Genomic DNA, 11,735 nt, shown 5'->3' with positions numbered 1-11,735 from the left:
CTTTCATTCTCCCTACATGATACACAGGGTGACCATATAATTTATCATTCGAACACGGGCACTTTTGAGAATAAAAGAAGGCACTATTAACAAATATATGGAGACACAGGTGCGAAGTGGGATCATCTCAGGTGAACTAGAAACTATGATCACCCTAATTATACTGCAGTGAGCCTCCCAAAGCATCTAGGCCACCCCTAACTCTTTGTAGGGTAAAACTGCTATGAAACCGACTTCAAGGAAGCTTGTTGGAAGTGTCTTCCTCAGGATAGTGGGGAGGCACCAAGGGGAAAGAAAAGATATTTCTTTGGTAAGAAAGGATGAAGGCCCATCTTCGATTCATAGACTGGTCCAAGGAAGTGACGCCGCCATCATTGGGTTACCTTCCACTTGCCCTTACTCTCCCTCCATTCCACTAGCTCTGTGAACCCTCCTGCTCCTTCCTCCTCTTCCTTTCTCCTCTTGATATTGAATAATTGTTTCTATAGAAGTTTAGCCAATTACGAATGTGTTCAGGTATCTTATGAAGGAAGAATCATTTTGTTTACTTGTTGGTAATTAAATGGGCTACATTTGATTACTGTTTGAGGAGATTTATGGGCATTTTCTATTTCTAGATGGCAAAGTTGAAAAATTAAAGTCTAATTATTGATGGATTTCTCCAAATAGAGACACAGAAAAAGGTATTTAATTCATTGCCAAGTTTACTGTGTCTTAGCATGGCCATAACAATTACAATAATACTAAAGACCATTAAACACAAGCTAGGAGAGAGGAAAGGAAGTTATGAAGTTCAGCACGGAGAAAAACTCATTTTGTAACAAGATGGAATTCAACTGTTGGACTACTCTACTTGAAGTATGTTGACTTTTTCCTTCTCAAGCCTTGAAAGTTCCTCTCAGATAACTATTTCCTATGGTGAAACCCATTTGTCCCTCAAGGAAAAAATGGTGATTTTTAATTAATTAATTAAAAGAGATTTAATTAATAATATGAAACTTCAATTGTGGAAGATTCTAATCAGATGTGGCCTCTAATTTGTTTTAGGACATCAACCAAGTAAGTTTTATTTTATTCTTAACCATTATGTTTTCTCATTTATGAAGCAAAGTTTTCGAAATTATCAAATTATTAGGTTAATTGAGCAGATTATCCCATAAAAATGCTAAGCCAATTAACAGAAAATATTACAATATGTTTTATAAATATTTATAAGTTCTCTGTTAGAGAGTTTTGCTAAGCTTTAAATTTCTGACCCTTTGGGTTAGAAGTGTGATAAAAATAATCCGAGAATTTTATTTAAAGGCAAACGAAATAGTCTTCTTGGGACTTCAACTCAGTTAGTCACCAAATACAGTGTACCTTTGGCTATTATGTCATTTCAAATGTAATTCATGGGATCTGGCTGAAATAAGCGTATGTTTCCTACGCTTAAGCAAGAGAGGGGTACAGAGGTCTAGTGCTTCCAACAGGACTTGGCTGGCTCCAGAACTGCACAAAGAACTTTGCATGCAGAATATCATTTAATTCTCCCAACAGCTATAAGAAATGGGTGTATGCTCTCCAGATAAAGAAACTGGGCTCAGAGAGCTTAGAATTTGAATCCAGCCCTGATTCCTACCTAAGTCTTGCCTCTGTCCAGCACACTGAGCCGAGGTTCAATGTTGAACAGATTGTGGCTGCTCATCTCAAACTCATGCTGCAGTCTTTCCAAGTTCACACAATGTTCTAGTAACTTTGCTTAGAGAGACACCATGGGCAAGTGAAAAATCATTTTTGTTCCTCATTTGCAGAAAACAAACAAAAGAATTAGAGGAATTTAGGTTCCACCAGTAACCCTCTTTATTCACCTTGGCTCAACCCACCCCTGCTTCAGGACTGAGATAAGCAATTATGTCATGGTGAGAGGAGAGAAGTCAGCTGGAGGATATAGCTCAGTGGAAGCTTCTCCTTTAGCAGGATACCAGCTCTGTCTAATGAAGGTGGCCCCAATCAATTCTACCATCCCTCCCACTGCCTCAGTCATTACAGCCTGGTGAGAGACTGGCAGCGTCTCTCTGGTTCAATCTCTCACATGAATTAACAGTGGCACCTGGAAGAACAGCGACTTCCCAGGGTGGATGCAGAGAAGCGAGGGGAAGCGGGAGGAGAAAGAGGGGTAATTAGCGGGAGTAGTTCCATGTCCCTTTGGGGCACTGGAGCTCTTCAATCCTCTGGCACTCATTATTCCTCTTAACTGCCACCCCATTCCTCCTGCCAAAATGGTCACTCACACACCTTTTTGCCTGACACTGGTTATCATGTCCAGCTGAATAACCCTTGCATGCAGAGGGACAGGGCCATGGCCAAGCAACCCTATAAGGAAAAGCTTGGCAGTGCCCAGGGCGAGGCTGAATAAGTTCTTTGTAGGCCAGACTGGAGCACGTGGGAGACAGAGATGTGAGAGACCCTTGCACGGTGCAGTTTCTGGCCCAGCACCCTCTATGACATATCTCTGATGCTCAGCCTCAGCCTCAGCCTCAGCTGCCCTCTCTCCAGTTTGAACTGCACAGTCAAAATCTTTTGGGAGGAGGTGCAGTGTAGAGCTTTGAGAAACCTATTCTCTTTTTTAATATCACGACTGCTGTTAATTGAGGGCTCACTGTGTGCCTTGCACACATAGGGGGCCCTCAATCGACACTTGTCGAATACATGGTTAGAAGGAAGTCTGCCTGGGAATACCTCCTTACATTCCCATGCCAATCTCTGTCACAGGCCAGGGAAGTGGCCACTTACAGGGGTAACTGTAGCATAGTGAAAAGTCTTCTGCCCAAAATAACTCTCCAGCCAGTTTCCTGAAATTCATGACATTCACATCACTCACTTCTCAAGGGCCTTTTCAAGGAGATGCGATTTTTAACTGAATCAGACGTGCCGCTACCTGGGAGGGATGATACATTAGCACAGATTAGTGTCTCTGATTAACAGCATCATTACCTCTCCCTTCTCAGTTGTCTGGACCCCCTTGTAGCCAAGTCACACGCCACTAGAAGATAGAGGGGGACAGGAACCTGGGGCTCCTGGCTCCAAAAGGTTGGGCATAGGCCATCAGTGCCTGCCTCTTGGGGAACCTTAAAAAAGTGCCAGGCCCCATCCCCAGAGGTGAGGTTAATTGGTTCAGGGATGAACATTTGCAAAGCACCCACAGGACTACAGACTCAACCAGAGCGGAGACTGACCAGTCACAGGGATCTAAAGCCCTGTCATTCAGGAGCACTGGGCAGATGGCAATGGGTGGGCTGCGGTGTTTTGAAGCTGCTCATCCCAGCAAACCCCTGCACAAGACCCATCAACATAACGCCCAGTGCAGTGCTGAGCACATGGAGACACCGCTCAAGGAAGGCTCCGTGTTCAGGAAAGGTCTTCGGCCTCAGAGTGGCACGAACCGAACCTGATTTCACCATCAGAACACATCACATTTCTATTTGGGAAGAAAAGCTGAATGTTTCTTTTTCAGGATCATAGCTCAGGACGGTGGCTTGCAGGACAGCAAGGGGACAGTCTGAGCTTGGCAAGGGGCAGAGGAGTGAGAGAAGCAGCCAGAGTCAAATTCAAATACTTGGGTAGAAGAGTGTTGATGTGGCTTCTGGTGCATCGACAGACAGTGGGCAAGCGTGCTCACCGGGGAAGAAAGAGGATGAGAGGTAAAAGACAAGTGAAAATTGCTAGTGAGAAAAATTGAAAATAAAGAGGAAGATAAAAAGGCAGAACACCTAGGAAGAGAAAACATAAGAGCAAGAAAGAAAATGGCAGTATCTGTCAGAGTCATTTTACCATCCAGCTTGGACATCCAGGGCTAAGGTTCCCATAGCCGCATCCACTAGGCCCCCAGTGTACCTGTCTGACACTGGGGTATGCGCTCCCATGTGACAGGGCCCCACAGTGCACACAGGTGTCATGTCAAACGTGTGCTGGAGAAAGAGGATGCTGGACATGACTCCGTGTGTCCTTTTCCACACTGCCTCCAGAAGCCCACAGGTAACCTAACTAGATGTGGAAGAGCACTGTTTTGGTGCCTCCAGGTGAGGAGCTGGCCATGTGTAGATTGTTATGATTTTCTTACAGCCATGCTACCCTGAACACTCCCGATCTTGTCTGATCTCGGAAGCTAAGCAGGGCCGGGCCTGGTTAGTACTTGGATGGAAGACCACCTAGGAATACCAGGTGCTGTAGGCATAAAAAAAAAATCATAACAAAAAGAAAACATATTTACAGTATTATTGAAGAAACTCCACATGTAAGTGGACCTGCACAGTTCAAATTATGTTATTCAAGGGTCAACTGTACTTAAGCAATGACAGAACATGCTGAATGTGGGAAGTGCCTAGAGCTGGGGAAGGAGAGCCCATCTCCAGCTCAGGGGAGGGGAAGGAAACAGGATGGGGCCAGCAAGTGGTCTGGGTCTGAAGGGATGGGCAGCTTTCTGATGGCCTAAATGGCAATGGAGGGCCTTTTAGGTGGAAGGAACATTGTGAATAAAGTCATTGAAATGCAAAAGGATAGGGTGGCTTCAGGGACCCAAGTGGCTCATGTGAAGTTTATGCAGGGCAGTGCCACTTGAGATGATAGGATAGGGGCCAGATCTAGCCAGAAGCAGCCATGGAACCTCGAACTCAGCAGTTTTGCAGTGGTATAGTAAGTGGTTTCGAGACAGTGGGCTTTGCAATGGCAGGGAGGAGCATTTTATCAGAGCTGTGTTGACACACGTCTAGTCCAATATATTCACATTTCCATCTCAGCTGACTCCATTTGGCAGGAGCAATAAATTCACATGGCAATTTAAGCAACAAACGAGAAGGGTGCAGGAGGGCATGGGGATGGAAGATGGGTGGAGTCGTTCGCAATTCATCAACTTGCTTTCATTTCTTCATTCAATCATTCATTCGCCAAAATCTATTATATATTTCACCTACATTTTAATTTGTTAGATTCAGGCATATTGCATATTTTCCAAAGCTTTTCTCAGTGCTGCCTCATCTTATTCACTGCAATACCATCATGTAGGACAGGTATGTTGGCACACATTAAACAAATTAGAGAAACCTGGGTTCAGGCATTGACTTTTCTTCCAACATTGCCCCTCCTTCTGACTTCAGTAGTTAGAAAATGCATTAAATCCATTTTATAGATATTTGTTAAATATCTACTTATTTGCACACTGATGAAGATATTTATTCCCTTGTTCAAAAACCGTGAGATGATGTATTGAGCATTTACTATGGACTGGAGATGATGGAATTAAATTGAATTGAATTAATGGGAGTGATAGAACCAGAACTCAGGTGTCTTTACACACAGCTCAGTGCTCTTTCCTCCAAGCCATGAAGCAAAATGCACACAGTCAGAGCCTCCTGAGTCTGACTGGTTCCAGGTAGTGCACCTATCTCACTGCTGTGCCCGGGTCTTTGTATGTCTTTTACCTCACGGAGACCCAGGTTTAAGCAGCCAGGTCGGCTGGGCATTACCCCTGTTCGGAAAACCTTAAAAAGTACAGGAAGGGCCTGAAAGCCACTTCATGAAGTACCTCATCACAGAACACACTGCCTGACACCAGTTTCCCTAAGAAACCTTACTTACAGCACCGAGTGGAGGGAGGTTACCTGAGAGACTCTATCTCTGAGCCACAGTGCATTCATTCAGGTGCTTCTGCCCCACCCCTTTTGGGGCCTTTACTTCCAAGGCATTCCCTGCAACTCATGACCAAGAACCAGGCTAGCAGAACCTCATCACCACAGACTCATCCCCCTGGTGTTCATGGGGCACCAGGCAATGCCATAGGTGAGAAATGCCAGGTAAGTGTCTAAGGACAAATGCCAGAGGATGTGATGTGTTTGTCTGTTCCCTAAATGGCAGGCTTGATGGGGAGCTGTATGAGAGCAACCAGCATCTTCTTTTTCTTCTGTCCAGGCCCCTGAGACTGATCAGGAGGGATCCCCAGTGTTCCCTTGGACTGGGTTAGACTGGGGTGGGCAGTGATAATGCTTGGAAGCAAACTGGAACCTTGCTGCTCTGATATGCCCTGTCTAGGTCCCGAGCTTGTCTTGCCCATGAAGCCTGCCCAGCTGCTGAGCTGGCTACGTGAGGGTGGCCCCAAGAAAGGACTGGTTTTGAATCTGGGTGGCCTTTAAAAATCTGGGCTCTATGTCCTGATGGGGATGGGGGTGGGGGTGTCATTGCCCAGCCCTCTGCTCAGGTCAGCATTGTGCTTCTATAGCTGTAAATCAGAGAAGATGGGGAGCCTTTCCACTGGGCATCCTTACCACACTCTCATCTTTCCTGGCATCTCTTCTAGCTGTGTAACCTTGGGCAAGGAACTTAATCTCTTTGAGCCTCAGCTTCTGAATTTGTAAAGAGAATAATAATCCTAAAAATATAATAATGATGTTTAAATTTCATAGTTGTATGGGGTTTAATGAAACATGTGTTGGGCTGACTTTCATCTGGGATACCCTGGCATGTGTACACAGGTCATTTTGTCTGTTAATCTGTTCTAATGGGTCAGTGAGCAGTCCATGCTTGTTCTATATTTATCACTCCCTGAATGTATAAAAAATTTTGAGTCTAATAAGTGCTCAATGAATAGTGGTTACTGTTACTCCAAATGAGGAAAAAGACTCTCAGAAGTTTCTAACTTGACCCAGGACACTCAGAATGTTAGTAACAGAAATGGGATGAGAACCTAGAATCTCTGACTCCTGGCTCTTTCCTTGCTCTCACCTAAGTCCATGATTTATGGAGAAATTGCAGGTTTCCTATACAGGTGTTTGCTTGGATTCATTGCTAACTAATGAGGTTGGCGTGGGTGGGGGTGGGCCAAGGCCACCCACACACCTCAAGTAGCCTTCAGACTCTGGTTAGAGACCGAGTACCAGACCCACACACAGGATGTGTCAAAACTTGCACACAGGCTAAACTGAGTTCTAGGTCTCTCCTAACTTTCTGAGACTGGGCCTGCCTTCCCATCAGGGGCAGAGGACTGCCTGGTGGGAGGGGCCCTGGGAGTCAAGCAGTGGGGCTCAGGGCTGTGACAAGGGAGCAGAGAGAGGGTCCCCCTACTCATGAAGCTGCTCTTCCTGCAGACCTCTGTGGTGCACAGTGACAGCCTGACCAGCCCCACACAGCTGAGAAGTCAGAGGAGGAGCAGGCTGGTGGGTGGACCTGGTGATGGGGAGTCAGGGCCAGACTTGATTGGGAAGATGGCTCTGGGCCCCAGAAGGGCTTTTCCTGTCCCACAATGAGAGTTCTGAGAGAGAGCTGGGAGGGAGAGGTCATGCAGATTCAGAGGCCTTCACCTTTCACAGGCCCCCAGCTTCCTAGAGGACTCTCCAGATGAAAGAAGACAGAGGCCTGCAGTTCCCTCAGAGGCACCACTGCAGAAAGCCTGGCTTTCTGTCCCTCCTTGCAGGGAACACAGAGGGGACCTCAGAGTGGGTGGCCAGCTTGCTTGTTTAATGTACTCCCTCCTCTATTGCCAGGGGCTCCGCAGTCTTTATCTCATTGTAAAGCACCTCAGCAAGCTCCAGAGACCTCTGGGATCCCTGGTTGAAAGATGAAGGGTGGCCAGGCTATCTCAGGTCTGGTTTCTGAAGCAACTTGAAGGCTGCAGCCAGTGTCCCAGCAACCTCAGGGCCAGGTGAGGCTAGAAGAGATGCAGTATGGTACTCCCCCTGCTCTGCATTTCATGGGTCTTAGTGGTTCAGAACACACAGCCAGTCAAGCCATTTCAGCCGCCAGAAGGATCAGAGCTTCTGTAGTAATTATCTGTGGTTTCTATCCAATGTAAAATAGAAGCATAACATTCCAAGGTGTGCCCCTTCTCCAGCCTCCCCCATTCCCTGATTCTAAACAGACCTATTAAGTATTTTGTCCCCAAAGGCCTCAGGGCTCCCACTGTCATGAGTTGAGTTCTTAGAGTTTACCCTTCCCATAACAACTCAGAGAAAGGCCTGCTTTTACTCCCACGTTGCTGACAGTCCTACTGGGGTGAGGATGGTCTTGGGGGTGGAAATTTTGCTCTTTCCTTCTTCCCTCCTTCCAAGTGGTGGAAACTCTTGACATCTTATTGAGTTTAGGAGGTCACGAAGAGGTCAGCTCTGCTGGGGAAAGTTGGAGACACCCAATGGACCCACCTGGGGAGGGTTGGTGGTTGGGCGGGACATCATGATGGTGGGATTTGTGTTGACCCAGACCTTTCCTAAAAGGGCAGAACAGGACTCTCCACAGAGTGACAGAGCCTAACCATCATATGGACAGGGCTTGGGCTCTTGCCCTGCAAAGCAGTGTAGGGAGAGAAAGACAATAGAATACTCCATGCTGCTGAAGAAGGCAGCACAGAGAAAGGAATGATGGGGAGCCATCTTCACAGCTAGTATCATCTCTGGGGAAACATATGTACACCGAGTGTATATGTGCGTGTGCACGCACACAGGCACACACACACACACACACACACGCATATACATGGTCCAGATGCTTTTTACTCCAAGCATGTTCTTTCTCAGTCACTTTAAACATCTGGGTTTGGCTTCCTTTATACAAAGTGATCCATGCAAATCATGGTCCCTTGGAAATGGAAACTACATCATACACCAAGTTTCTTGCAGGGACCTATTTCTTGAAAACCTCGTAAAGCAAGCACCTCAGTGTTCTGGGATGGGAGGACTGGTTCTTTATCCTCTTTCCTGTGTGGACAATGGGAAGCTAGGGTCTTCTTTCCAGAAAATGGGTGGTGCCCTGCCTTAGTGCCTATTAAAATGGTGCCCTGCAAGGAGCTAAGGTAATGTAGATTCTGCAGTCAAAATGGGCATTGTGGCTGGCAAGCCATGCTGCTCTGGAGAGTTACCCTATCCCTCTGGCTGACTTTACTAGGATGCATAATGCCGCCATGCAATGCTGGCAGCTAAAAACCACCCAGAGTCTGTGAAGGGAGGAAGCTGCCAGCTTGCTGAGGCCTGGTGGCTGACAGGTAAGGGTAACTCATCCCTACCCCACAGAAGATTCTCTTCTGCATTCTTGTCTCCTTGTGCCATCCTGCTCATCTATCTCATATTCTGTTAGTTCTCCCATGTGCTTTTCCTTCCCCTCCTGCCCTATTTTCTTTCTCATGTTATTTCTTCCTCTTGCCCTGAAAGGGATTCTATGCATCATACTTGAGTTGTTTGTCTCCCCTCATGGATGCAGGACCTGGGTTAACTCCTCTTTCCTGAATTGGGTACAAAAGCCATGGGAAACATAGAGGGAACACAGGTGACTTACTTTGCTAAGGTGAACACTTCGGCTTCAGGAAGGAAGGAGTAGAAGGGGTTGTAGGGACATGGAATGGAAGAGGCAAAAGAGAAAGATGATCTGTGATTGAGGCACCTAACTTTAAGGGAGAAAATGGAAAAAAAAAATCACTCATATTTCGGTATTGTTCCAAGCCCAACTGTCAATAAAAATAAAAAATTATGACAAACCCAAAATAAGAGTCTTGGTAGAAATTCTGTACATACTGTCCATCGACTACCGGTTCCTATGTGTCAGCAGAGAATAATCAAGGAGATCAGGTCTACAGTGACAACTGTGTGTTCAACCCCCACTCCCTTGCCCCGCTCTGAGAATATCTTTGATTTTATTAGAGGCGTGTAGCCCAAACATATAGCTGTTTCAATCCGGAAGTGTTTATAAGAATGATCCAATTCTCCTTCCCTCATTTTAATGATAAGGATTCTGACATGTAGGGGAATGAAATGATCTGTTGGTTAGTGGCAAAATAAGAAATGTAACCCAAATATCCTAATTCGAACCCATTGCTTTTACTGCCATACCAGGGTTTTTCATCCAAGGAGTTTTCTAAAAACTAGCAGTTATGATGAAGACAAGAGGACAAATCCAACCTAAGCATGTTTGATCACTTATGTTAATAAACATGTGAGAGGGACAGTAGGCATGAGTTGAAGAAATAAACAGGACAATTAGAATAAATTAATTTTATGATTATGAATGGGCACTAGTCAAATATACCTAGGATTAGCTCTGTTGAAACATGGGGCAAGAGATGTTGGGAATGAAATGTTATAGTGGATGACAATATGCTACTTATCTGATGTCATAATGCTGCTCTGGATATGTTTAGAAATTTTGATCTAAGATATCAGAAGTAGGAACTCTTGTTGTAAGAAGAAAGGATTTTTTCAGTCATAGTTTTATATACTAAATTGAAACGAATAAGACCTCACTAGCTACAAAAAGAAATGAACCATGGACAGAACTCCTTCCATAAAATAAAGTGATTTAGAGACTTCTGCTTCTGGAAAGATGGAGTAAACATATTTTTTCCTATTCCTCCCATGAAGTGCAACTAAAATCCATGAACGTTATATATATCCAACATAAAAAGACTAAATGGCAGAGAGAAGAAAGCAGACTGATTAGGAAATTCAGGATCCAAGGAATGACACAAGGGTGAGTTCCCTGTGTTTCTGGGCAACCTAGAAATGCCAGTTATTACAGACAGACAGACAGACAGACAGACAGATGAACACCCAGTTGAAGTCTGCTCTCTTTAGCCAAAGGCACAGAAAAGGGGCAGCCTGGCAAGACAGAAGCTTTTTCCGAAATTGTGCTAAAATTAACTATTTTAACAATTTAAAAAGTATGCAGTTCTGTGGCATTAAATACATTCACATTGTTGAGTAACCATCACTACCATCCATCTCATAAACTTTTTCATCATCACAAACTGAAACTCTGCCTATTAAATAATAACTTCTTACTTCTATTTTCTCCCAGCCCCTGGTAACCACTGTTCTACTTTGTTTCTATGAAGTTCAGGTACCCCTTATAAGTGGAATTATACAATATTTGTCCTTTGTATCTGCCTTATTTCACTCGGAATGTATTTTTCGAGGTTCATCCATGTTGCAGCATGTGTCAGAATTTCATTCCTTTTTAAGGCTGAACAATATTCCATTGTATGTAGAGACCACCTTTTGTTTATCCATTCATTTGTTGATGGACAGTTGGGTTGTTTCCACATTTTAACTACTGTGAATAGTGCTGCTATAAACCTGGGCATACAGATATTAGGAGTTCCCGCTTTCAATTCTGGGTATATTCACAGAAGTGCAACTGCTGGATCATATGGTAGTTCTATGTTTAATTTTTTAGAAAATGTCATACTGTTTTCTATAGCAGCTGCACCATTTTATATTTTCACCAACAATGCGTAAGAGTTCCAGTTTCTCTACGTCCTTGCCAACACTTGCTATTTTCTATTCTTTCAATAACACCCATTCTAATAGATGTGAAGTGGTATGTCATTGTGGTTTTGATTTGCATTTCCCTAATGACAAGTGATGTTGAGCACCTTTTCATGTACAAATTGGCCATTTGTTTGTCTTCTTCGGAGAAATGTCTATTCAAACCATTTACCCATTTTTAAATTAAAACACACAACTTTAGATAATAATCATTCTACTCCAGCCAAATAGTACAGCAAAAACTGTTGCTCTACCTACCTCCACCAGCAAGGGCCAGTGGGGAGCCTAGACTTTCATCTTTGCCAGGCTGTAATGAGGCACCCCAAAGCCTGTGATGGCGTGGTGTCAGACAAGGCCAAGCGGGGAGTCAGGACATATTCCCCAGTGGGTAGTAACGAGGCTCCCCAGGACCCCCATGGTGTCAGTGGAGACCACATGAGAGCCAGAAACTGAACT

At 44.8% G+C, this 11,735-nt stretch overlaps 1 protein-coding gene and 1 pseudogene across 15 annotated transcripts in view; one reads left to right on the top strand and one right to left on the bottom strand.

Annotated features, from left to right (window-relative positions):
• CACNA1C (calcium voltage-gated channel subunit alpha1 C) overlaps positions 1-11,735 on the bottom strand; it is a 606,859-nt gene that overhangs the window by 257,265 nt on the left and 337,859 nt on the right. The gene's annotated exons all lie outside the window — the stretch shown is intronic.
• On the top strand, positions 4,097-4,215 carry LOC112472471 (annotated as a pseudogene).

Source organism: Pteropus alecto, unplaced genomic scaffold (assembly GCF_000325575.1).
Source record: "Pteropus alecto unplaced genomic scaffold, ASM32557v1 scaffold76, whole genome shotgun sequence".
Taxonomy (NCBI): Eukaryota; Metazoa; Chordata; class Mammalia; order Chiroptera; family Pteropodidae; genus Pteropus; species Pteropus alecto.
This window is presented reverse-complemented; position numbering and strand designations above follow the sequence as displayed.